This window comes from Leopardus geoffroyi, chromosome A3 (assembly GCF_018350155.1).
Source record: "Leopardus geoffroyi isolate Oge1 chromosome A3, O.geoffroyi_Oge1_pat1.0, whole genome shotgun sequence".
Lineage (NCBI taxonomy): Eukaryota > Metazoa > Chordata > Mammalia > Carnivora > Felidae > Leopardus > Leopardus geoffroyi.
The window spans coordinates 5,789,908-5,816,376 of record NC_059336.1 but is presented as its reverse complement, the minus strand read 5'-3'; the positions used below and the strand labels follow the sequence as shown (position 1 = coordinate 5,816,376).

Below are 26,469 nucleotides of genomic sequence, written 5' to 3'. Positions count from 1 at the left end.
ACCCTAAGGTGTAGGGCTATTATCATCGCCACGATTATGGTAAAACCATGACTTGCCCCAGGTCATTTAGGCAGGAGTTGGGGTGTGAGCTCAGGCAACCGAGCACCGGTACACACACTCCTCATTTGCATGCCGTGCAACTTCCTCCTAAGCCCACCACGTATGAGGTGGTGGACGCCTAGATGGGCATTAATAGAGATAACCCTTTAATCCTCTCTTTCTCACATTTTGCAGTAGCAAAATGGGTAAAACTACAGCTGATGTTGTAGTGGATGGAGGATAGGTGGATGGGTGGATGGATAGATAGAGGGGTGGATGGATGGATGGATAGATGGATGGATGGATGGATGGATGGACAGATGGATAGAGGGGTGGATGGATGGATGGATGGATGGATGGATGGATAGATGAGTGGATGGATGGATGGATGTCTGGATAGATGGGTGGATGGGTGGGTGGATGGATAGATGGATGGATGGATGGATGGAGGGGTAGATGATGGATAGGTGGATGGATGGATGGATGGATAGATGGATGGATGGGTGGATGGTTGGATGGATGGATGGATGGATGGGTAGATGGGTGGATGATGGATAGGTGGATGGGTGGGTGGATGGATAGATGGATGAATGAATGGTTGGATGGATGGATGGACAGATAAATGGTGGGATGGATGGATGGAGGGAGGGAGGGAGGGATAGATGGGATGGAGGGGATGGATGGATAGATGGATGGGTGGATGGGTGGATGGGTGGATAGATGGGTGGATGGGTGGGTGGATGGACAGATGGATGGATGGAGGGGTAGATGATGGATAGGTGGATGGATGGATGGATGGATGGATGGACAGACGGATGGATGGGTGGATGGGTGGATGGGTGGGTGGGTGGCTGGGTGGGTGGATGGGTAGATGGGTGGACGATGGATATGTGGATTGTGGGTGGATGGATAGATGGATGAATGAATGGTTGGATAGAAGGATGGGTGAATTTTTACATTCATTGTTAATAGAATTGTAGTATACAACGTCTCATGACATTCTGCACACTTTTACTCGTAAGAATTGAAAGTTTCGGGGCGCCTGGGTGGCGCAGTCGGTTAAGCGTCCGACTTCAGCCAGGTCACGATCTTGCGGTCCGTGAGTTCGAGCCCCACGTCAGGCTCTGGACTGATGGCTCAGAGCCTGGAGCCTGTTTCCGATTCTGTGTCTCCCTCTCTCTCTGCCCCTCCCCCGTTCAGGCTCTGTCTCTCTCTGTCCCAAAAATAAATAAAAACGTTGAAAAAAAAATTAAAAAAAAAAAAAAAAAAAAAGAATTGAAAGTTTCAACATTTTGAGTCCTTCAACAATCAGTTAAAAATTTTGAACCCCCACACTGTGCCAGACACTGGGGTACAACGGCGAACGACACCCTAACCAGCCCCTGCCCTGGGGCATCGACCATCTGCACCATACCCGGAGTGATCTAATCTTCCTGGGAATTAAGGCGAATTTTCTCTGCTCACACATAAAGGCCTGAGATGGAGTGACTGTTTATTGAGCACTTACCACGTGCCAGACTGGGCTGAAATGACTGACCAGCATCCTATCAGCACGGAATCCTTACAACAACTCTATGAGGTGCATAAAATTACGTGTGCCATTGTGCAGATCTCAAGACTGAGGCTCAGAAAGGCAAAGCTGTTTGCCTGGGACCGCAGGGGTCACTGTGTGCTGAAACACGGTCAAGGCGGGATCGAAATCCAACCAGACTAACTGCCGGTCAAAGCTTGCAACCAGGGACGCACGCGGTTCATCTGGATGCTGCCGTTGCTCGGGTGTGATTGTCCTCATTTCAGAACCTCTGGCAAATCAAACTCATTGTAATACAAGCCATTAAGCCATCGGCTGGCACCGAGGAGCAGACGCCCCCCCCACCTTAGATGAGGGACACATCTCCTGTCGTCCCTCTTCTGTGTGGCCCGGAGACTCCATGTTCGTGAGGTCGGCCAAATTCTACCTCTGCTGCGTGCCGTAACGCATTAAACATGCACCAAGCCCCTTAATGTATACGAGAGTCGTGAGAAGGCACGCAGAAACTAGATCAGTGACTTTAGCCGGTGTTTCAATTTCCTTTATCGCAGAACCCACTGGAAACGTATGGGGAGGTGAACAGGTCACTCAGAAAAGCCTACACAGGGATGGGGAAGCAGCACGAGCCAAGGCAGGTGTGAGGGTGCAGGGCTGTCTCATCCGGCCCAGCTGTCGAAGGCAGGAACTTGAGTTCTAGTTCTCTCTATGCATCGCCCCATCCCAAAGTCTGAGAGCAGAGAACCCGTTTGTCTTAGTCGAGTTGGTGCCCAGCCCTTGGCCATGGGAGGGCTGGGCGCTCCACAGTGACAGCATCATCCGGACCAGAAGACAGAAACGGGGCGGGGGAGGGGGGTCATCCCCCTCCACCTCCCCTAACATCCCACTTTTTAAGTGACACCCAACGATGGCCGGAACCCGACTCAGAAAATGCTGAGGTACGTTCTACAGTGTGTGTGCAAGAAACAGGACCGCCGATCTCCCGGCCAACAGACGGTGCGGCGTCTCGGCCAGCCACTCGGAAGTCCCCGAGGATCTCAGTCCCCTCGCTAACGCAGAGAGATTATGGAAGCAAGGACAGCTTTTCATTTTATTTGTATTTGTCCTTTTTAAGCAGTTTCAAATTTTTGAAAATCTTTATCTCTTATCGAGACAGAGCGAGAGACAGAGCGCGAGCAGGGGAGGGGCAGAGAGAGAGAGAGACGCAACACAGAATCGGAAGCCGGCTCCGGGCTCCGAGCTGGCAGCACGGAGCCCGACGCGGGGCTTGAACTCACACAGCGCGAGATTGTGACCTGAGCACCAGTCAGCGCCCAGCCGGCTGAGCCACCCAGGCGCCCCAGGGATGGCTTTTTGGAGCCCCGAAGTCTTTCTGAAGACCCTAGCTTTGACTGTCACGTCTGAACTGAACAAAAACGAAGAGATAGTCTTTCCTGATTCCTTTACTTCCCCCTCTGCCCGGCGCCCCGTTACAGGCAGATTCAGAACTGCTTTGGGGGATGTTCCAGGCAGATCGCCAGCTTACAAAGGAGGGTTTCCCGCCGTCTTCGCCCCCCGTGTGCCTCGACGGCTCTGCTGGCCGTGCATCGCTGCCAACATCGTCAGGGAACCAGTCAGCTGCTCCCAACGAGCCACAGGCAGAGAAGAAACACCGCTCCGAGCCAGCACAGCTCCCCTGCTCCCACAGGCTCCCGGGGCCCTCGCGGGAGGCGTCCACACCACAGCACGGAAGTCGCAAACCTGGGGCGGGGGCGGTGACTCTGCTGGACGCCGCTGTTTGCAAGAAAACGCGACCAGATATCTGGAGAGGCCCTCACGGACAGGAAAACACCACGAGGAGTCACTTAGGGCCACAGAATCAGGCCTTCGGACGGTGAACGCCTTGCCAAACGATACTGAACGTTCTTCCTACAGGCCGTGACACCCCGCGCCAGATGTTCAGGGAGCGTTGACTCATCCGTGAATCAGCGGGAACGCACCGACTCCCCGCCCCCAAGCCACGGGCTGCAGTCTGTTCCAGGCCGGCTTGGCAGGGGCAGAGTCGTCTTCGACGGCACTGGGGCAGGAGAGCCTTGGCGAGGCGGGGAGAGCGGGACGCGGACACGGGCTTTGCTTCTGCCCCGACGGTCCGGGCACGAGGCGGGCCCGGACGAAGCAACGAGACGTCACTCTGCAACCAAGTCTGGAGGGAAAGGTGGGCGACTGGCCATTTCCGGCCGGCACCTCGAGCGTCTTATCAGAGCACAGCGGTTCTCACGCAGAGGAGGAACCAGAGAAGCCCTCGGTGACGTGGCATTTACCCTGAATACGCTGGCCTCCTGGAGCCAGCCCAGGCGTGAGCAGAGGCCGAAAAGGCTCAGGGTGAAGGCCACCGCCCCGCCCCTGCCCCCACCCCGGCGCTTTCCTCCCGCCAGTTCTCTGGGGCTCCCGACGGTAAGAGTGGTGTTCCCATTTTACAGATGAGGACGGTGAGCTCCAGAGAGGCGAAGCCAACTGTCCATCCGAGTGACCTGGTAAGCGACAGGACCGGGCACAGCATCGGAAGTCCGACCCCCGGAACTTGAGCACACGAGCCCTGGGACGTCCTTAAATCACCCTCTCACCAGAGGACAAGAGACACGGGAGGTGGTCGGATGCTGCGTTCACACACGTTCCCATCACAGCACAGCAGCGGAGCAGAGAAAATACTAGACGGGTATGAGGTCTGGGTGGGGGGGAAGGGAGGAGAGTAGGTCCAGCCAGCCGATCCCTGGGCCTCAGTCTCCTCCTCTGTCAAATGGGGATAACGCGACCTTCTTCGGCGACGGGGAGACCCAAGTGAAGACCAGCTCAGCACCAGACTCTCGAGGCTCCACGGGGCCTCCCTGGGCTGACGTGAGCCACGCAGGGGCCGGTCCCCTGCGAGACCGCAGAACTCAACCTGCCTTGGCCCCAGATGTTCCGTGACTTCCCAAGAGCCACAAGTCAACAGACCGCGTATCCATTCAAAGAATGTTCACTTGGACCCCGAAGTGCATCAGGCAACTGTATTAGGATGTTTCCAGTTGTAGGTTTTCTGCAAATAGGGCCACTGGCAACTCCTCCCACCGCTGCCCCCACATGGAGCTCCCCCGTAAGTCAGTGGGGTCTGTTTCCCGCCTCTGAAGTTTGCCACTTGCTGTGACCGGTGGGACCCAGTGGAAGCGAGGCCTGGCCAGGCTGGGGACTAAAATGTAAGGGGCTCAGCAGCTCTGGGTTTGCTCTCTGGGAAGCTCGCCACTGGATCAAGAAATCTGGCTGCTGTGCTGGAAAGAGAGACCATGTGGAAGGGGGCAGAAGCCATGGGGGAAGAGGGTCTGGAAAAGAGAGAGAGAGAGAGAGAGAGAGAGAGAAGCCAAGCCAGCCCCCAGACAAGGCACCATCTTGGGTGTCCCTGGCCCAGCCAAGCTGCCAGCTTCGTCAGTGACCACAGCAGACCCTGCGGAAAATACGAGAACCTCCCAGCTGAGCCCTGCCTGGATTTCTGAGCAAAATAGGACTCTGCCGATTCAGCCGCTGTGTTGTGGGGAGGCCGTCCCTCCCAGAGAGAGGACCCCAAAACCAGTCACGCCGCATTACAGAAAAACCGCAAACCATCTACTTACTAAGAGACATTAGTAAAACCTTACGGCGCACACAAGTCCCACGAAGCTGCTTCTAAGGACCACACAAATCAACACTTCTTGACAAGGGGGAAAGAGGGTACCAAGCAAAAAGGTCCTATAAAACAGAATGCGTAGCACGAGTGTCTCTGGAGAAATACAAGATGCTAAAAATGGCGGAAAAAAACAGAGACTTCGAGCCAAACTAAATGCCCTGAGAATTGGAACACGTGGGGCGTCTGGGTGGCTTAGTCGGGTGAGTGTCCGACTCTTGGTTTCAGCCCAGGTCATGATCCCAGGGTTGTGGGATCGAGCCCCTCATCGGGCTCTGTGCTGGGCATGGAACCTGCCTGAGATTCTCTCTCTCTCAATCTCTCTCTCTCTCTCTCTTTCTCCCTCTGCCCCCTCCCTGACTTGCACAAGCGTGCCCCCCCGCTCGCAATCTCTCAAAAGAAAAAAAAAAGAATTGAAACAGGAATAAACAGCCTTTCTCACCCCCAAACCCCAAATGGTTTTGCACTACCTTTACCAAAATTGACAAACTATCAATGGACAATTCCTGCTTATACAAATCGGTCAAGAAAATGGCACAGGACAAGGTGGGGGAAGCTCGTCCGCCACGGACTCCAACAACGGACAAGGCCCATGTCAACGGCGGCTCTACAAAGACATACCAACGGCCGGTGAGCACGAGGAAGGAAGCTAACATCGCCAGCCACCAGGGAAATGCGACGCAGAACCACAGAAAGACAGCCCCTCACGCCCGCTAGGACGGCTAAAACCAAAAACACAGACGGTCACGAGTGTTGGCAAGGACACGCGGTAACCAGAGCGCTCCTACACTGCTCGTGGGGACGTGAAACGTGCACACAGACCCACACAAAATCCGACACGCCGAGGGTCACGGCAGCGTTATTTGTAACGTGGCCCCAAAGAGTGTGAACAACTCAAATACCCATCAACTGCTACGTGGATAAACAAAGTGTGGTAAATCCCCGCCACGGAAAATTACTTGGCGGTAAGACGGAATAAAGAACCGGCCGGTAAGATGGGCGCACTCTGAAATCATCCTGCCGGGTAAAGGAGGGCGGCCACGCAACCACACGCGGGGGGATTCTGTTTACGTGACCTGTCCAGAGAGGCAAATTTACAGAGAATCAGGAAGACGAGCGGTGGCTGGGAGGGGGCCGGGTGGGGGGCGGGGGGTGCTGCTGGGTACGGACTTTCCTTTGGGGCTTATGAACACGTGGAACCGTGGAAAGGGCCGCAGACCTCTGAACGGACTAAAGACCACCCAACGGTAGGCTTCACAAGGGTGAGTCGTACGGAATGCGATTTCTCTCTCAATAAAGCTGTGTCGTTTGAAGCGGGTAGAGCCAACGTAGGCCTAAAACACGGAGCAAAGAGCCATCGTGCTAATAGTATGCTCAGGTTCCCACGCCCACCCACCGTGTCTCAGCTACAACTCTCCCCCAAATGGTTCCCCTCCTCGCGTGCTCATCGACGCTGTCCCAATTCAGCTGGCCCGTTCCGTGTCTTCTAAATATGTGTTCAGGTTTACTTTTTGATTTTTTAGGGGGGGGGAGGGGCAGGGAGAGGGGGAGAGAGAGGATCCCGAGCAGGCTCCGCGACACCAGTGCAGAGCCCGACGCGGGGCTCGAACCCGCGAACCGAGAGACCCTGACCTGGCTGAGACCAAGAGTCGGACGCTTAACCCACTGAGCCCCCCCGAGGAGCCCCTGGCACGTTGTTTCCATTTCTGGAAGAAGCCAGATCTCCGCGGGGCAACCCTACTTCCCCGCTCGGCCCGATCCGCATTACGAACCGGGGAGGGGGCGCTGGCCCAGCTCTCAGCCCCCGTTCGTGGGTGCGGACAACGTGCCCACCCCTCCAAGCGCACAGGGGCGCAGCCGAGCTGAGAGGCAGATGTGGCCTCGCTTCACCTCCTCCCGCTGCTTCCGACGAAAGCAGCGGCGGGAGGACAGAAGAGGCAGAAGGTCACCTTCTCCCTCCTGACCCCCAGGAGCCCCTGAAGCCGTGCTCCCTGTGAGGCCTGAACCGCCAGTGACCCCGGCTTCGTGGCACGGAGCGGTGTTAATATTTAACCACCGGCCTGGGAACAGTGTGTGGCCGGGGCCTGTGGGCTCCTCCTCTCCTGGGAGAGAACCAGCCCTGAGAACCAGCCGAAACCGAAGCCCCAGAGAGAAGCAGGAGGGCCACGTGCCATGGCTAGAGTCGCTTTCCAGTGCCTCACAGCCCACCTGCCCCGGAAAGTTCCACCACGCTGGAAAAGTGGGTATTTTTAATCCAACGTGGGAAGGCGGAAAGCCCTTTTTTTTTTTTTTTTTTTTGCCCTCTGGCTCCTTAGAAACTATCCCGAGACTATGATCTACAGGGCCTCACCACGACCCACCTCCCAGAGCGGTGGGGATCCCCGGGGGAATGTGGGGGGACCACCCCCGGACCGGGACCTCAGAGATCGGCCCTCTCCGCAAACACAGCCCCCACAGAATGCAGCCCCTGGGCCCCGCGGAACGGCCCCGGGGGACCCCTGGCAGGGGCAGGAGCCACAGGAAACCGATCCCAGCCAGCTTCCCCAGTGCCCGCGGCCTTGGCACCGGAGAGCCCCTCTCCTGTCTCAGAACCCAGTCTCCCTCCTCTTTCCCTCGATCCTGCAGCACTGAGGGGGCCGGGCCTCCTTCCACCTCCTGCCTCCACCTCCCGCCGGTGGGTCCCAGCGGCCTGGGGCCTCGGGAATCTCCTCCCGCTGTTTTCATTTCCGGCGCCGAAACCCAGACTTTGTGTGCAGGCCACCGGCGGGGCTGCGTGGGGGTAGCCAGCTCTGGGCCTCAGTGTAGGGTATGATGGAACCACTCGTGCCGTCACAGCCCGACTCCCAGCTTGGCTGTCCCCCCTGGGGTCCCTCAGGAACACAGCCCACAGCCTTCGGGGAGCACGCGAGGCCGGGAGGCATCCGGGTCTCTCCAGGAGTCCTGCCCGGCAGCGAGGGGCCCCGGCACCCCAACACTGAGGCCTGGGCAGCGGCTGTGCCACCAGGCTTGAGTGACATTCTCCCACCTAATCCTTCCTCCTTCACCGGGGTACAGAGCCGTGACCCCTGCTTTACAGATGAGGGGCTAATGGGGTGCCTGGGTGGTTCAGCCGGTTAAACGTCTGACTTCGGCTCAGGTCATGATCTCGCGGTTCGTATGTTCGAGCCCCCGCGTCAGGCTCTATGCCGACAGCTCGGACCCTGGAGCCTGCTCTGGGTTGTGTCTCCCTCTCTCTCTATCCCTCCCCTGCTCGGTCTCTCTCTCGCTCTCCCTCTCTCAAGAATAAGTAAATGTAAGGGGCGCCTGGGTGGCACAGTCGGTTAAGCGTCCGACTTCAGCCAGGTCACGATCTCGCGGTCCGTGAGTTCGAGCCCCGCGTCGGGCTCTGGGCTGATGGCTCGGAGCCTGGAGCCTGTTTCTGATTCTGTGTCTCCCTCTCTCTCTGCCCCTCCCCCGTTCATGCTCTGTCTCTCTCTGTCCCAAAAATAAATAAACGTTGAAAAAAAAAAATTAAAAAAAAAAAAAGAATAAGTAAATGTTAAACAAAAAGTGTCTTCAGCCAATGAGGAGCACACCCCAGACAGAAAGCGACATGAATAATCCCTCCCATCGGGGCCCCCCCAGCCAGGAATCCTCCCAGGGGTCAGTGGGCGTGGAGAGAATCCAGGAGAATGTGGCTGGCCCAGTGCCAAGCGACCCCCATCAGACAGAAATGGACTTCGGATTATGGGGTGGGCAGAGTAACACCTGCCCCCAATCTGGAAGACCATGTCCTCATCCCCAGAACCCGTGACCTGTCCAGGCAAGGGCACTCTGCAGCTGTGGCGAAGGACGCTGAGCTGGGAGAGGATTCTGGGGGGTGCAGGTGGCCCCAGGCCATCGCAGGAGGCACCAGAGGGTGGCGCGCCAGCCAGAGACGGAGGTGTGAGGACAGACGCGGAGTCACAGGGACGCAACTGTTGGCCGCGGCCCGTGAGCCGAGCGATGGGGGCGGCATCTGAAGCCGGAAAGGACAAGGAAACCGACCCTCCCTTGGGGCCTCCAGGAGGACCGCGGCCCTGGGGCACCTTCACGTTAGTTCAGCGAGATCCATAATGGGTGCGCGTTCGAGCCACTAAATTTGTGGTCCAGCAGCCACAGGAATGAATGGAGTCTCACTCCCCCAACACCCGCTCTGTCAGCCAGAGACAGAGCTTGGACTCCGGAGGCTGAGTGCCTCACAAGGCGAAGGCAATTAAATCCCGGTCAGTTGGCCCGAAGGAGGGGAAGGAGTCCCCTGTTACCCCCAGAGGAAGGAAAAGAGTGTCTCCTGAGGCAAGTCAGAGGGATGGGCAGGGCTAATGCAGCCAGGAGAGGGGGAAGGGCATTCCAGCAGAGGGAACAGAGTGTGCGAGGCAAGGCAAGAGAGGCGGGGAGAGCTTCCGGCCCCGGGGAGTGGGGGTGGGGGGCGGGTTCTGGTCTGAAGAGGACTGGGAAGCTAGGAAAAGTTTCCAGCCGGGGGGTGGAGTCACGATGAAGGGTCACCAGCAGCCTCCTCTCCCTCACCCCTGCTCTGACCCTCACCCTCAGCCCGCGGCTCTTTGGAACACCGTAGGGCCGGGCGCTTTCAAACTCTGCACGTCACTGACCGCCGCTGAGCCTTGAGAACGTGCCCCCGAAGCCGGAGAGCAGGAGGGCGCGCACTGGGGAGCCCCAGGCTGACAGGAAGTCACGGAGGGAGAGCAGGCATGTTGCTGCAAAGGATGAGTCAGGCTGGGAAGCCAGCAGCCCTGCTCGCACCTGGACCGGCACACCAGCCCTGCAGGGAAGGAGATCAAAGGGCCCAGGGAGGAAGCCGGGGCGTGGTGCCGTGGGGAGTGCACCTCCAGAGTCCCAGGCTGGGGAGGACCCAGCCCGGCTCCCCAGCACCCCACCCGGGGGCTTCGGGGAATGCCCTGCCTTTCTACCCAGCTACCCAAACGGTCCCTGGCATCCCTGGGACAGGAAGATGAAGTCAGAGAGGCTTTTTTTAAATACTTTCGTGAAGACCATACGCACATCCAGGAAGGCTAAAATTAAGTCATTTGGGAGGAAGGTGGAAAAACACACAAAGAAGCATGATAGCCTCCTCCCACGGCCGGAGCATGAGCCGCCAGCCCGCGGTTTCCCCACCCCGGGGCCATCTGTCCGTCTGTCTGTCGGTCGGTCTCTCTCCCTTCCCCCGTCCCCCGCCTGGGCATTCGCAGGAGGGTCAACAAGACTCCTGTCCACAGTCCAGGGGGCCCGTGTTGTCAAAAGTCAGGAAGTCAGTCAGGAGCCATCAAGGGCTGGGCCTCAGTTTCCCCATATGTAAGAGGACGGATGTGTTTACCAAGCTCTCAACAACTGCCTCGGCTAACAGAACACCCAAGAGAGCAAAACGAGAGGGTCAAAACTCAAAAGTCAAACAAGGGTGGAATGCACCACAGGTGCATTAGCTCTTTAAAGGCTCTGAGAAGTCCTGCTGCAAAGAAACGCCTACTCTGACCTTGGTGTGTGATAAAGAGTCTCTCAAATGTGTGCGTACACATGGGTCATGGGGGCAGGAGGTGGACGAGGAGGTCAGCTAAAAATAGAAGGTTCTCCCCGATCAGGGAAGCGGCAACGGCAACCGGCAGGAGAAAACAATCAGGAGGTCTAAGCGGAGCCCAGGATCCACTTTGCGAAGAATCCCCCAGGCTGGTCCTCGGGCCACACTTTGGGCAGGCAGGGATGTAGGCATTACAACACAAGGCTTTGGGTCCCAGGAAAGTTGGAGTAAAATCCCAGTGGAGCGACCCTGGACAAGCCAGCTTCTGCCTTTCGTGTTATTTTACTCATAAAGTGGGGCGAACTATGAGGATTATTCTAAAAATGGATTCAATAGAATGATGCACCCCCGATGCCACGCCAGCGTCCGAGGCTCAAGGCTCCAGGTCGGAGCGGACCTCCTCGTCAACGTGAATCTTCCCCACCCCAGATTTAAGCTGCCCCAGCCCCAAAGCAAGGAGCTCACAACCAAGTTCCGACCCTCACTCAAGGTGCAACGATCTCAGAACGGGCCTGGCACCCCGTCCGTTGGCACCCAGGGAGCCTGCTGGTTCCCACGACACCTGAGAGGTCGGTGCTGTTGTCTCCTTCCACAGGCGGGAGGCTGAGGCTCAGGGAAGCCAGCAACACTTCTGATGGGGGAAAGCCTGGGCGGGGGGGTCCTACTCCCACCCGTCCTTACCCAACCCCCGCCCCACCCCCAGCAACCTGCGAGGGCTTTTCCGGGGCTCAAATCTGAGTGCACAACTGCCCTGCTTTCCACCCTCTAGTGGCTCTTAGAATAAAAAGCCAAAATTCCCTAACGTGTTCCCCCCGTCACCCCACACGCCCGCTGCCCGGCCCCCACGGCCTCAGCCACCCCAGCCTCCGTCCAGGCTCGCATCCGGACCAGACGCCAGCCTACCCCAGGCCTCCGCACGTGCGGCCGCTGCAACACCGTCCCTCACCTCTTTACCTCCAACACACCTGCTCAGCCTTCGGCTCCCCAAGGAAGCTTCTGCCGACGCCCTGATGGGCACACCGTCTCTAGACGCCCTCCGAGCCTCTCCCTTCCGAGAACTCAGGCTGGGGTTTAAGTTCGTTTGCACGGTTCTTTGGGTTTTCCCTGTTTCCCTACCAGACCTCAAGCTCCTAAGTCCGGAAGAAACAGTCCTGCTTTGCCAGCCATTCGTTGCAGCCCCAGCACCTAACACACGGCACAGCACACAGTAGGTCTCCAGTTTACGTCGAGTGAACGTGCGAGTATCTTCAGAGTCCTCTCACCAGCCCAGGGGGCTTTCTGGGATCACTTTCTGTTATCTGTGTTATTAAAAGAGGAAAAGTCGGGGCACCGGGGTGGCTCGGCTGGTGAAGCGTCCCACTCTTGATTTCAGCTCAGGTCATGATGCTGGAGTTGTGGGATCGAGCCCCGTGTGGGGTTCTGTGCTGAGAGCAGAGCCTGCCTGGGATGCTCTCTCTCCCTCTCTCTGCCCCTCCCCCGCCAGCGCTCTCTGTCTCTCTCAAAATGAATAAACTTAAAAAAAAAAAAATGTTTCCGTAAGAGAGGAAAAGTCCATGATTTTTTTTCAAACAACCCAAGCACCTCCGGCAATGGATTCACCCCCAGCCCACTGCCCCCCACCCCAACCCCAGCACCCACCGGGAACCCAGGCTCCCGACAACACCTGCTGATTAGCCTCGGGCACTGCACACCCCACCCTCCAGGCCTGCCTGCGCAACCGGGGGGCTACCAGATTACCCGAACAGACCCCCGGTGGGAAACTGCCTGGTGGTCTGGGCTTCCCCGCCCCCATATTTGCACCCTTGTCACTGTCAGCACTGGCCCCTTTATCTGTAAGCGTCCAGGGGGAGCCGGGAGGACACAGACAGACAGGAAGCCACAGCTGGGAGAAAAGCCAACTGCAAGTTTACTTTTGGACCTGACTCTTGTCCCCCTTTGCTCAAGGCTCCAGGGTTTGGGCCCCAGAGTTTCCGGAAACTGGAGACCCTGTCGTTCCTTCCGTTCACCCAGGCACGAGCCATCCAGACACCAAGTGACGAGAGGAGAGCCGTGCTGCTGACTTCAGTGCCTGGGAACCTATCTGCGGTGAAACAGAAAGGGCCCGGGGGCCACCCCAGAGAAACCAGGCCTTGCGGGGAGCACCGTGGGGCTTGGGGGGTGGCTCTGGAAACCCCCCGAGGCGGGCAGCTGCGTGCATCTGGCATCGTGGGGGCGGGCGGGCGAGACACCACGGACAGGAGACTCATCTTTCGAGACTTTCCCTGGTGGCCCCACTTCCTCCAGCCTCCAGCCCCAGACCAAAATAGAACGAGGTAAATTCTGCCTCTTTCACGCACAGTCAGGGAATAAACAAACCGACATAAACACCGTTTTCCTGCTGGGTCATCTTTCCTGCCTTTTTTCTTTTTTCTTTCTTTTTTTTTTTTTTTGAAAAAGAACCACAGCCTGTTTTAAGATTCCAAACCCAGAGGCAGAGACGCGAAGGGAGCCCGACAGCTGGGTGTGCAGACAGAAACGCGTAACGCGATTACCAAGTTCGAGGTCAGAAAACAAAGGCCAGATCAGAGCACCTCGATGCCGAGTGGGAAGGGGTGTCTCAGACTTCATCCCGACCGGGGATCCTTAACGGGAAGAGTGGAGGCCGGACGGAAGGCTGTGCAAACAGCTCCCTCTTCGTAATAAGCGCACGCTATGCCTCATGGCCACTCTGTCATACCTTCCGTCGTATTTCAGGGGCCGCCCCCCGCCCCCCAAAGCACATCCTGAGTCAAGGACTTAAATGCAAGTAGCCTGAGAGGTGACCCCAGGAACCACCTGGAGGTGAGGCAGAAAGAGAGGCAGGGATGGAAAAAAAGCCCAAACAGGAAGCTGTGTGCATCTGGGGCTCACACGCCTGAGCCCCCCCCCCCCCCCCCCCCAGGGACACAGTGCGAACACAGCTCAGCACGGTGCTCCCCAAGGTGACAGGAGGCTGGGGCACTTATCCACCATTTATCCCTGACCACCAGCAACGGGGGGCTGCTCCCGGGGGCCTTGGCTCCTCCGTGGGCTGCAAACATTCCCAGGGTCAGAGAAGACCCTCGGGCAGGAGGGGCTGGCGCTGGGTAGCAGCATCCAGGTCTGCGGCATCTCACCGAGGAGGGACAGAGGCTCTGTCCACGGCCACGGCTGGCGAGACCAACGTGGCAGAAGCCATCCCCCAAGGTGGGCCGCCGTAGGCTGGAGGAGCAACTGCTTCAAAGACTCGGGGCATCCACCCAAGACGAGGAGATAGTGAGGAAGGTGAAGGCAGCAGCCCCCCGTTACTGCCCAGGAAGCAAGACTGGGCCTCACGGGTTCTCCCAGGAATTCAGGGTCCAGAGATGCGCCCGGGCCCCCTGATGTTTGTAAAGGGACCCGAAGCAGGGCTCTGTCGGCTAAAGCTTTCCGAGAGTCCCCATTTCCTTTCCCTTGACAAGCCGGCCCGGGAGGCTCCTGGTTCTGACTCTTGGTCCCACCTGACTCACAAACGACCCTGCCCTTCCCCCTCCTCCCCTTCCCCCACCTGTGGGCCCAATCCCTGAGCCAAAGGTTGAATGCAAATCCCTGAACCCACAAGGTCGAGGAGAAAAAAGAAGTCTGCTTTGGGGCCTAAGTATCATTTTTAAAGATTCCTTAACTAGGCCCTGAAAAAGAGTCCGAAAGAAAAAAAATCATCTTCTTTAAAAGACTCTCATAGTCTAGTCTTCGCTCAAGAAGCATTTGCTCTGTGCCAGGCACTGGAGGGACGGTAGCTAAAAGCCCCAAAGGTTACAAGGCTCTCCAGCTGAGGACCCAGTGATCTTGACCCCCACATGTCCAGGTCCAAAAGGCAGTGAGACCACGATGATGGATTTGAGCTGGATGCTAAAGTAGGTAGGGTTGGGGCACCTGGGTGGCTCCGTGGGTTAAGTGTCTGACTTTGGCTCAGGTCATGATCACACAGGTCATGGGTTCGAGCCCCGCGTCGGGCTCTGTACTGATGGCTCGGAGCCTGGAGCCTGCTTCGGATTCTGTGTCTCCCTCTTTCTCTGCCCCTCCCCAACTCATGCGCGTGCGTGCCCTCTCTCTCTCTCTCTCTCAAAAATAAATAAACATCGGGGCACCCGGGTGGCTCAGTCGGTTGAGCATCCGACTTCAGCTCAGGTCATGATCTCGTGGTTCATGGGATCAAGTCCCACCATCAGGCTCTGCACTGACAGCACGGATCCTACTTGGGATTCTCTCTCTGCCCCTCCCCCCCACTCGCTCAAAATAATTAAATAAACTTTAAAAGGAAATAAATAAAAACCTAGTAGTAAAAAGTAAATTCTATTTCTTAAAAAGCTGCTGGGGGGAGGGCGTAGGGGCGGGAATTAAGAGAGGAGAAGACCGGACGGACAGGGAAATGGGGTGAGAAACGCAGAGGCCTGAAAACAAGGTGCCCCCAGAAAAAACGGGGGTGCAAATGTCAACCTGGCCACACCAGAGAGCGCGTGTACGTGTGTGTGCATCTTCGTGTGTCTGTGTATATGAGGTTGGAGCTAGACCACGGAATCAAGGTGCAGACGCAAGGCACCCAAACGCACAGAGATAACGGACAGATATCCACACCCGGAGACGTTGCAGGGCCAGCCCCACGGGCATGGCACCTGTCCCATCACTCAGGGTCCCCCACACAGAAGGACTCTGTGCGTGGTTTAACGCTCTGCCGTCACCATCTCGAAATCCTTAGGACCTTTTCATTCTGCCCTAGGTCTCACAGATCGTGTGGCCGGTCCTCGGTGCCCGTTCTCAATACTAACACCTACATCCTGCACGGTTCCAACTACGGGACGCTCTGGGAAAGATAAGATTATGAAGACAATAAAAACAAGGATGGGGGAGGGGAGAGAGGCGTAGGCAGAGCACAGAGCACTTTTAGGGCAGTGAATACGTTCAGTATGACAGTATAACGGTGGACACACACCAGTGTACATTTATCCAAGCCCAGACAACGTGCACCAGCATCGGTGACCCCTAGTGTAAACAGCACACTTGGGGTGATTATGATGTGTCCAAATAGGTTCATCCAATGTCACAAGCGTCCCACTCTGGCTGGGGATGTTGATAACGGGAGAGGCTGTACATGTGTGGGGCCAGGGGGCATAGAGGAAACTTCTGTCCCTTCCCCTGAGTTTTGCAGGGAACCGAAAACGGCTCTAAAATCAAACTTTTAAAAAGTAGAATACAAACGAAGACTTCCAGTCCCTGCTTGGTTCAGGTCATGATCTCACAGTCGTGGGACGGGGCCCCCGGGCCGCATCAGGCTCCGCGCTAACAGCACGGAGCCTGCTTGGAATTTTCTGTCCCTCTGTCTCTGCCTCTCTCCCTCAAAATAAATAAATAAACTTAAAAAAAAAAATGGTAATCTGTTTTCCTCTTTTTTTTTAAACTTTTTAAAAAAATATGTTTATTTTTGAAGGAGAGACAAAGTGAGAGCAGGGGAGGGGCAGAGGAAGAGGGAGACACAGAATCCGAAGCAGGTTCCAGGTCCTGAGCTGTCAGCACAGAGCCCGACTGGGCTCCAACCCACGAGCGGCGAGATCATGGCCCCACTCGAAGTCAGACCTTTAACTGGCTGAGCCACCCAGGTGCCCCTCTGTTTTCCTCTTTAAATGTGCTCCCAGGTGGTTCTGATGCCACCTCGGTTTGGGCCTCATCATCCCTGACTGTGGAAGGATACAAGCCTGTGAGCAGGGGCATGGCAGGGGCTAAGCAGTATTTTAAGGGGCAGACGGCGGTAAGCAAGATGAACGGGAAAGTAAGAACAAGGCAGGGGTGGTGAAGAATTCCTATTCCGAGCGTGGGTCAGAGCCAGCAGCACCCCTTGGGGCTGGCCCAGCACCCCAGCATCTCAGATCCTCCTCGGAGGCTCCGCTGCGGCAATGAGCTTCCCCTCCCCCACGCCAGCATGCCCTTCGCTGACCAACATCTAGAGTGGAAGTGCCTGGGGACCGACCTCCCCCTGCTCCACTCCGGGCGCTTCTCATTCGGGGGCCATTCGGGGGCATATGACGACGTCTGGACACGTTTGGGGTTGTTGAAACTTGGTGGCGCCATCTCCCGGGTAGAGGCCAGGAGGCCCGCAGGGGCCCGACCCACCCTCACACGGTGATGCGCACTGAGTCCACGGGCAGGTCAAGCTTGCCAAGCCTGCGACGCTCGCCCTTAACCCCTCTGCACCTCTGTCTCCAGGAGCCCCTGCAGGCGGAGGGAGCCACAGTCCCGCCACGGAGACTTTAGGGCGCCTGGCGGCCAGCCTTTGCCCGCCCACTTCTCCGTGCCGGAAACGTTTTCTAATTACTCACTTTCACCCATAACTCTCGTGTCGGGGTGAGCTTCCAGCAAACTGGACCTGAGACCGGGGGCCGGCCGGCTTCCCTCCGCGGCTGATCGCTCGGCCGCTTCGCGAAGCGAAGGCCTGTGCCGAGGATCAGGCTGGAGGGCGTGCCGCGATCCATTAGCAATGCCTGCCTCGGATGCCGGAGGGGCAGGAGGGGGAGTGCAGGCCGGGTGTCTGCTTTCCTTCCGCCATCCTGGGAGCGGCAGGATGGAAAGCCAAGGGCATTGTGAGGAGAAAAGAAGAAAATGGTGCTGACAGGCTGGCAAGAAGACGGAGGAAGGGAGACCCAGGGTTTGGAGGAACCCTGAGCATTTGCCCGGATGGCTACCTTCCGCCATGAACTTGAAATAACCGAGGACTTCCACAAGCGCGGTTGACGCCTTTAAAACATGATCTTTCTGGTAAGCCTGCCTTCCCGGTCCTCACTGGGTTCTTTTCTGCCCAGCTACAGATGACCGCTCACGACCACATTGAAAAATATTAATTCTCTTTGTCTCCTGCCAAAAAGGCTAAAGCAATTACAGGCCCTGATATGAAACACAGATGTTAATACATTTGGAAAAACAGGCTCCTATAGGCGAGCAGAGGCCCAAGTATGAAGTGCTTTTGGAATTAAAGCGCCAGATCAAGTTATAAATGCGAAAGCCATCCTCTCCAAATTCATTCCAGGGTAGGAAACCCAGGGCCGCGGCACCCACGCTGACATGTCCCCTATTTGCAGACGAGAACCAATCCACCCTTGGGTACCCACTGGCACACAGCTCTAAATAATATAATTGTAATCATCACAGGGAAACGTCCCTAAGATCGAAAAGTATTATAATTACGGGCAATTTTCACTTTTTGGAAATTGGGCTCAGATGCCGAAGAAAGAGTGCAAACAAGACGTTCTCAGGTTTCAGTTCCGGAAGAGAGAACACGCCGGGACGGACCGGTCTGAGGCTGGACTAGGGCTCCTCGGCGGGCACTCGCTCAGCCAACAGGTAACTGTTGGCATGCGTTTCCACACTGGTGACCGCTCGGGTGCTGGAACTACCTCGAGACAAGAGGCGGCTGTGGTCCCGGGATTCGGGAAGCCCACGCCCCAGAAGGCCGGATGCTCCGTCATGCAATCACACACAGGTTTTACCGAGCGCCGGCTCTGTGTCAGACTCCAGGCGCGAAGAACATGACAATGGGCAAAATAAAGCAAACCCCTGCCCTCTCGAGGCACCTGTCCCCGCCCCTGCTGTTGGGCAACTACCACCGTCTCAGCAGCTGGCACTCAGATCTCCGGTGAGGCTCAGCCAGGGTCCACGAGCCGCCTCCCCTCTCCCCCCACCCCCCGCCGGCCCAAGTTCACGCAGCTTCCCAGTAGTGGAACAGGGGTGGATCCAGCTGTCTCCAGAGCCCCCCCCCCCCCCGCCCACCCAGTCTTTCCCTCTTCACTACGCAGATTTGTGGAATAAGCCGGCCAGGTCTTTTGTCTTCTCTGCCTCAGTTTCCTCGTGCAGGAAACCGGATTTCCCCACCATTACCCAACTCCTAGGACTTGGGAAAAGGAAAATGCGTACCTGCCGGCCAAGGAAGAAAACCCGATGGGACTAAAGGCAGATGCAAGCTTCCTTTCCTTACTCCCTAACCCGGCACCGTGCCTCAGTGTCCTGGTCTGTGAGCCGAGCTGCCCGGTGGTACCTCCCTCAGGGGGTGTGATGCGAAGGACCACAGACTGCCGCCTGGCAAGTACTCAAGGAAGCTAGCTTTGTCATCATCGCTGTTCAAGAAGGTGGCCGTCTCTTCTCTCCGTTGAGAGGGACGTTCTCAAGAAGGGGAGGGCCAGGGGGCACCTGGGGGGTGGGGGTGGGGGCTCGGTCGGTTGAGCGTCCACCTCTTGGTTTCGGCTCAGGTCATGATCTCAAGGTTTGGGAGTTCGAGCCCCGTGTCAGGCTCTGAGCTGTCAGTGCAGAACCTGCTTGGGCTTCTCTGTCTCTCCCTCTTTCTGCCCCTCCTCCCCCTACCCCCCCTCGAAATAAGTAAGTAAACTTAAAAAAAAAAAAAAGAAGGGGTGGGGGCGCCTGGGTGGCGCAGTCGGTTAGGCGTCCGACTTCAGCCAGGTCACGATCTCCGGTCCGTGAGTTCGAGCCCCGCATCAGGCTCTGGGCTGATGGCTCAGAGCCTGGAGCCTGTTTCCGATTCTGTGTCTCCCTCTCTCTCTGCCCCTCCCCCGTTCATGCTCTGTCTCTCTCTGTCCCAAAAATGAATAAACGTTGGAAAAAAAAAAAAAAGAAGGGGTGGGCGAAATGGAAGGCACCGGCCGAATCGATGCAGGTGTGCCCAGCAGCAGCCCTTGCCCGCAGGCAAGGGGCCCCGTGCTCCCCGTGACCTTAGCCGCCAAGTGTTAAACCCACCTGGAGCGATCAGACTGGGGCGGATGGGGAGGAGGCGCCTCTCAAGTGCCCCTTGCTGGGATCGCTCGTGTCCCCTCGCAGAAAGGCGGCCAGACCCTTCCAGTCACCTTGGGAGCCCCACTTGCCACAGCCCCCGAACCCCTGGGGGGGGAGCGGGACGGGAGTCTGCACCCCCATGAAATGGATGAAGTGGCTCATCCGAGGTCCCACCGATCCTCAAGGGAACAGCAAGGGCGGGGAGCAAGGCAGTGTCAGGATCAAGGTGACACCAGGACCGAGTCCGTGGGGATTCTCGAGGTGGGGCTCCAGCGTGCCGAGTTTTACTTCCACTGCCTGGTTTTGAATTCCGCCTCTAGCGTGTGACCTTGGGAGGCTCATGTGACCACTCTGCGCCCCGGCGACCTCATCCACCAAGCGGGAGAACACGGACGTCTCGAGGTCATCGTGCGGAGTAAGAGAGGACGCGGGCGCTTTGCTAAGCACTGACCAGATCTGTTGCGAGCATGTGGCCGACGGAAACTGTCACCATCGCTTCCCCACCAAGCCAGGCTTGGCATGAATTATGGAAGGAAACAAAGGCCCAAAGATCAGAAAAACCACCAAGGCCCGCCAGCGTCGGCCCGCAGGGCAGGACGCCGATGGCGCTAACTGGACTGGACACGGTGCCGGCCGTCTCCACCCGGCGGGTTTTCCCCGAACGCGGGCTTTTTCCAGAGCGGTCCCTCTGGACACGGGAGAGGACCCCAAGGGGGACCGAGAGGCATCGGGGGACCTGGTTCCCGCTGAGGCAGCTCCGGGCTGGGATTACAGAAAGGCAGCAAGGAGACCTGCCAAGGTGTCCTTGACCAGACTGCCCCGGGCATGCTCTCCCCTGACCTTCCGGAACAGCTGGTGGGTGCCCGGGCAGCCAGCTGCTCCTTCCCTGCCCTCTGAAGATTCTACTGGGGAGCTGGATCGGCAACTTCCGTAAAAGCAGCTCAAAACCAGAGCTCACGCCCTGGGGCTGAGGTGTAGTGGAAGGAGGCGCAAGCCAGGAGACGGGGAACCAGGCACGTAGGCCTTGAGGAGCAGCAGAAAGGCTCCGGAAGCTTCCGGAAGCCTCTGGAGCCAGAGCCTGAAGGGCTCCCCACCCTCAGCCAGCCCCTCGCCTGTGCCGCTGAGACTGTGAAGCGGGGTCTGGACGGCATTTGGGTTCGGTCCTGTGAAGAAAAACGGTCATGGTTGAAAGACCAGGCAAAAGGGAACATGGAGGCCCGGACTGGAGGGAATCGGTCCCCTTCCATCTCTCAGGCATATACGACGGCTCACAGACCAGAGAGAAGGGAGCTCTCGCCACCTGCCCACAGCCTGGAAGCTGTAAAAACATGCCCAGCCTCGACCCTCGGGACTCTGATGTATCCGGAGTTGTAAAAGCCCCCCACCCCCTCACCCCAAGGTGATCCTCACCCCCAGCCCCGGGTGAGAACCAGAGCTCGGGGATCCCAATCACGTGAGGGAATCAGTACCAGCGAGAAGCACCACGGTGCCACCGCGGCCGAGAACGTGAGCCCTGGAATCTCGGAGACCCAAGTTCAAGTCCCAACTCTGCCCCGTCCTAGCTGTGTGACCTCAGGTAAGTTACGCCCTCTCTCTGAGGAAGTCTCTACACCGGGGAAATGGGGAGAGTAAGTTTTCCTAGGATCTTTTCCAAGGGACACGATGAAGCTAAAAGGCCCAGCACACGCAGTCACATCCGGAAAGCACCAAATGATGACAAACCTAGAACACAGGTGGGGGTGTGCTCTGGTGGGTGACCATATCCGTCTGCCCAGACATGCTCAGCTCAAAATCAGGTAAACGTCAGAGCCTCGCTCCCAAGTCCTGAACCTTTAACGCGAGGGAGACTGGGGAAGGGTCCGGCGACCCGCGCCCTGCCGCCGCCGATGCTCTCCCAGTAAGACAGTCTCTGCCCCCAGCACGCAGGCAGCTTGTCCCTGCTTCCCACGGATGGAAATCACGAGGGCATCCCCTGGGAGCTTGTCAGAAATGCACAAGGTCAGCCCCCCCTCGCCCTGCCCCTGCAAAGGGCAGACTCGACCACGTTTTCACCAGATCCTGGGAGCCTGGTCACTGAACTGTTACGGGCAACAATGCTACGGGGCTCCCCTCTCAAAACGAAAAGGTAAGAGCCGTGGCAGGTCTGAGAGTTCTGGGAGGGGTGAGGGCACCGCTGAGGAGACAGGATGCCCCCTCCTTGATGGCAGCCGGGAGCCCTGGGGGTCCCCGGGGAGGGCCGGGGGGCGGGGGGAGAAGCGTGTCCAAGACCCCCATCTGGCAGCACAGGCTCGCCTCTTCCCTCCGCTCGCCCGCCAGCCGCCTCGGCGAGCAGCCCCTCGGTCCCCACTCCAGCCCGTCACGGGGACAGCTCCTTCCTCCTCGGTGGCTCAGGCTGAGGCCGATCCAACCTTGGCCTCGGGGACCGCTCTGAGGTCCCTCCCCCGGCACCCCGAGTCCCTGAGACTGACTGAGGGACAGTTTTCAATGGCTGCCAACACCATCTCGACCTTGGCAGTCACTGACCCCCTGCGAACAGGCGCTGCCGTCCCCGGCAGGCCTGTGGTCCCCCAAGGGCGTGTCTCACAGAGCACCTGTGTCCCGCACAGGTGAGGCAGCACGGGCTGGGGGGAGGGGAGGCGAGCCGGGGCCTCTGCGGGGAGGGCTGGGAGGGACCACAGGATGGAAAGGCCCAGTCCAGCGTTCGGGAACGAAACTGGTTCAGTCGTGCGACCTCCACACGGACGCGAATCCAGCTCCGGAGAGCCGGGTCCCAGCCGGTCCAGCCTGAGGCTTGGGGTTCAGAAAAGGAGGGCAGGCCCTGATCCCTGGGCCCCCCAGTTCCCCCGGTAAAGCCACTGGAGCCAAGGCCCCCGTCCCCAGACCTGCCCCTCAGCCCCCACTCATCCCGCAGGCCGCCAAGGGTGGCTCCGGCGGCCTCTCCAGCTGCAAGCAGGGCCCGACGGCTATGGAAGGCCTCCAGCTCGGCTCATTATCGGAATTTAATCTGGATTCCGAGAGATCAAGAGGACTTGGTGGAAAGTGGCTGCCACGAGGGGAGAGACGCTGAGGCTAACCCAAAGCCAGCTAATCCCCGGCACCCCGGGGCCTCCCTGGAGCCCCGGCAGAGGCTCGCCAGGGAGCCAGATGGCCCAGCTCCACGCAGCTGGGCGGCTGGTGGCAGCAAAGCCACAGACCCCTCAGCAGAGGGGGCAGGCTAGCCACACGGCGGGGTGGCAGGGGCAGGACCTGGGCTCCTCTGGGGATCAGCTCTTGAAGATGATGCGTGTCCCCAACCCCACCCCACTGGCAGAGCTGGGGAAACGCCAACAGGGGCCCCGCCTCCACACAAGCTCAGGCCTTCATCGCCATCAGAGACTGCGAAGCTAAGAGATTCGGCGGGGGGGTGGGGGCAGAACAGTGCTGCAGCCAAAACCGGGAGCTCCCGTTTCCTTCTGAGGGTCTCTCTGTGTCACCCTGTGACAACGGTGATCGTAGTGAAGAAGGTGGTGATGGTGGTGGCAGTAGTGATGATCTAAACCCAGTGACCCTTTATTGAGCACTTACTATGTTCTAAATAAGTATGTCGGGGCGCCTGGGTGGCTCAGTCGGTTAAGCGTCCGACTTCGGCTCAGGTCATGATCTCGCGGTTCATGGGTTCGAGCCCCGCGTCGGGCTCGGTGCTGACAGCTTGGACCCTGGAGCCTGCTTCGGATTCTGTGTCTCCCCCTCTCTCTGCCCCTCCCCCGCTCACGCTCTATCTCCCTCTGTCTCAAAAAATAAATAAATAAATAAATAAATAAATAAATAAGCATGTTAACCCACTTTATCCTCACCACAACCCTGGGAGGTAGATGCAATTACTATCCCCATTGTACAGAGGAAGAAACTGAGGCCCCAAGGGTTACTGGTAGATAGTGTTGGTATTTGAATCCACACTCTTACTAGCCGGGCCATCCTACCTGGGGAATTACACAACAGAATCATTTTGCTTCTGTATTAAAAAAAAAAAAAAAAAAAAGGGGCGCCTGGGTGGCGCAGTCGGTTAAGCGTCCGACTTCAGCCAGGTCACGATCTCGCGGTCCGTGAGTTCGAGCCCCGCGTCGGGCTCTGGGCTGATGGCTCAGAGCCTGGAGCCTGTTTCCGATTCTGTGTCTCCCTCTCTCTCTGCCCCTCCCCCGTTCATGCTCTGTCTCTCTCTGTCCCAAAAATAAATAAACGTTGAAAAAAAAAAAATTAAAAAAAAAAAAAAAAAAAACCCACCCAGAAAAAGATATAAATAATTTTAAAAAAATTGTTTTTAACCTTTTAACTTCTGGAGAATGGAGCTCTCGTCTCCTTGTCTCAGGTACGGAAAGGAAATTTGGAAATCTGAAGATAGCATTACCTTCCCCCGCCTCTCCCCACCCCTGCCTCCCCACGCCTGTCACTCCACTCCCCGCCTATTTGGTACTTTGCACCTGTCATGTTATCTCCTCTGCTGGATCGTGAGCTCCTAGCGGGCAGGGACGTGGGTCTGGTTACTCCCACCGGTGCATGGCACACAGCAGGTACTCAAACGTTTGCTGATAAGGGACTTGGTCTCCCAGCAAGCCAAGCGCCCCCGGAGTCAGGGACCCAAAGCAAGGCTCGTAGCCTCACAGATTGCCTGTGGCCAAGCTGCTCATCGGGGGCAACCTGCCATGCCCACCCTGGCCCCCTGCTAGAGAGCCACGGACAGCCGTCCCACCCATCCCTCATCCAACCACAGCGACGTGGGCCTTCTCCCCTCCCCTGGGGCCTCTGGAGCCACTCCACGGAGCTAAGCCAGGGTCGAGGGGGCAGCGGCCTCAATCCGGGATGGGACAGGTGCCCACGGTGCCAGCAGGTTGAGACAGGCAGAGAGGGGAGCAGCTGCTGGCAGCCGGGGGGACGGGAGGCCAGGGCTCGTGTTCCATTAAGCGAGGAGTGGGTGGCTCACCCTGCCCGGGCAGCATCTCGTCCCTCTGTCCTCCCCACGACCCACACTTGTCCCTCACTTAGGACCCCGGCCTTTGCAGTTCCCCTGAGACACTCTCCCCGCTCTCTCCCACTCCCCGTGGCCAGATCCTTCCTGTCACTCGAACATCCCCAGCTCAGCAAGGCCATCAACGACCACTAGCACTCTGCCAGGCCACGCGGCCCGTTTGTTTCCCATCCACCTTCTCTACCCCGTCGCGGGGAGGACTGTATCCGCTCAAGTCCTCCCCCCGGGACCTAGGAGTGTGACCTTGTTTGGAAAGGGGGTCTTTGCAGACCCTCCGTGGAGTAAGATGAGGTCATACTGGAGGAAGGCGGGCCCCTAATTCGAGATGACTGGTTTCCTTCTGAGAGAGAGACACACACAGAGTGTCACGTGAAGGAGCAGAGCCACGTGGCAACAGGGTAGAGGGAACGGACGCAGCTGGAAGCCAAGGGCACCGACAGCGGAGAGCCACCCCCAGAAGCTGGCAGAGGCGGGAAGGGCCCCCCACCACCTCCCAAAGGCTTCCGAGGGAGCACGGCCCTGCCTTGACTTCAGACGACTAGCCTCCGGCACTGAGCGCTTCTCTACTGTCCTCGCAGTACTCCGTCAGGACGCCCCAGAAACCTAGGTCACTCCTCAGCCACCATTCAGATGGGCCCTGCCCTCGTGATCTGAGCTTGCTCGTCCCCACGGTCCAGTTCTGAGGCCGGGACCTGGACGCTCCAGGCGGTGGAAGCAACAAATCGCTGGGCTCACGCGTCTCTGTCCAAGTGCAGGGGCCTCGCACCTCCACGAGGGAGGTCCCGTGCCCGTCAGGCCGGGCTTGCCGCTCTCAGCCTCCAGCGTCCCCCAGCAGTGCAGGGACCGGCGGGTGACGACACCCCTGGCACCAAGCCCGGCACCGGAGGGTGCGAGCCGGCAGTCCCGGAGCAGGTTCCCGCTCACGAGAAGGGGCGGCATCCCGGCCGGAACCCCCGGGGACTGGCGGCCAGGGAAGGGCCAACCGCGCTCCTGCACGGGGACCAGAGAAAGAGCACAGGTGCCAGCCGCCAACCCTCGCGGATGCGTCCAGCCAGACCCACTCGGAGCAGCCACACCCCGGAGGTTAAGCCTCTGGATGGAGATTTCTGCGGCAGGTGTGGGGGGCCTGCCAGGGGAGCGAGCCGGGCTCACTCGGGGTTTCTGCACAAGGGGGCAACGGAGCGCTATCGACCAACGGCCTCTGCCTCGCCTCCAGCTCATCAGCCTTCACGAGACAAGTCAAACATCTGGTTTTGTTCAAGAGTCCTGGGGCAGTCTGTGAGCGAACGGAGCAAACGTGTGTCGCACCCCCAGAATGCACGCCACACTCCTTCCTATGAGTCTGGGGGCCAGGGCACAGGCCGTCAGGGTTACCTGGGGCACCTGAGTGTCCACAGTCAGATTCGGAGGCGACTGCCAGGACCGGGTGCCAGCTCCCCCACGCCACACCACGTCCCTTTCTGGTACCGTCCCCTCCAGGACGGCGTGTGGGGCACTGCGTCCCAGTGGGGGCTCTAAAGTGCAAGTTTCGTCCACACGGAGATACCACTTGTCGCCCGTCAGACTGACAGAGACCAAACAGTTCGATGAGAGACAGCGTCCTGAGCGCTTGGGAAACAGGCCTCCTCTCCTACGTGGTTGGTATAAACGGACATGACCTCCAAGGACAGCCGTTCAGCAAAACCTATCAGTTGCCGATGCGTGTACCCTCGGACCGCACAAGTCTGTTTCTAGAGCCGTATCCGACAGATACGTGAAATAATGCGTCCCTGAAAAAAATGTGTCGTCCGCCTGTAACACAGAGAGGTGGGGAACCCACCACGCACATGCAGGAAGCTGGCTAAGTCCCTCACGGCATGGTGGCAGAGAGAAAA

At 58.2% G+C, this 26,469-nt stretch overlaps 1 protein-coding gene across 3 annotated transcripts in view; it reads right to left on the bottom strand.

The window, feature by feature from the left end:
• BMP7 (bone morphogenetic protein 7) overlaps positions 1-26,469 on the bottom strand; it is a 168,699-nt gene that overhangs the window by 107,450 nt on the left and 34,780 nt on the right. The window lies entirely within an intron of this gene.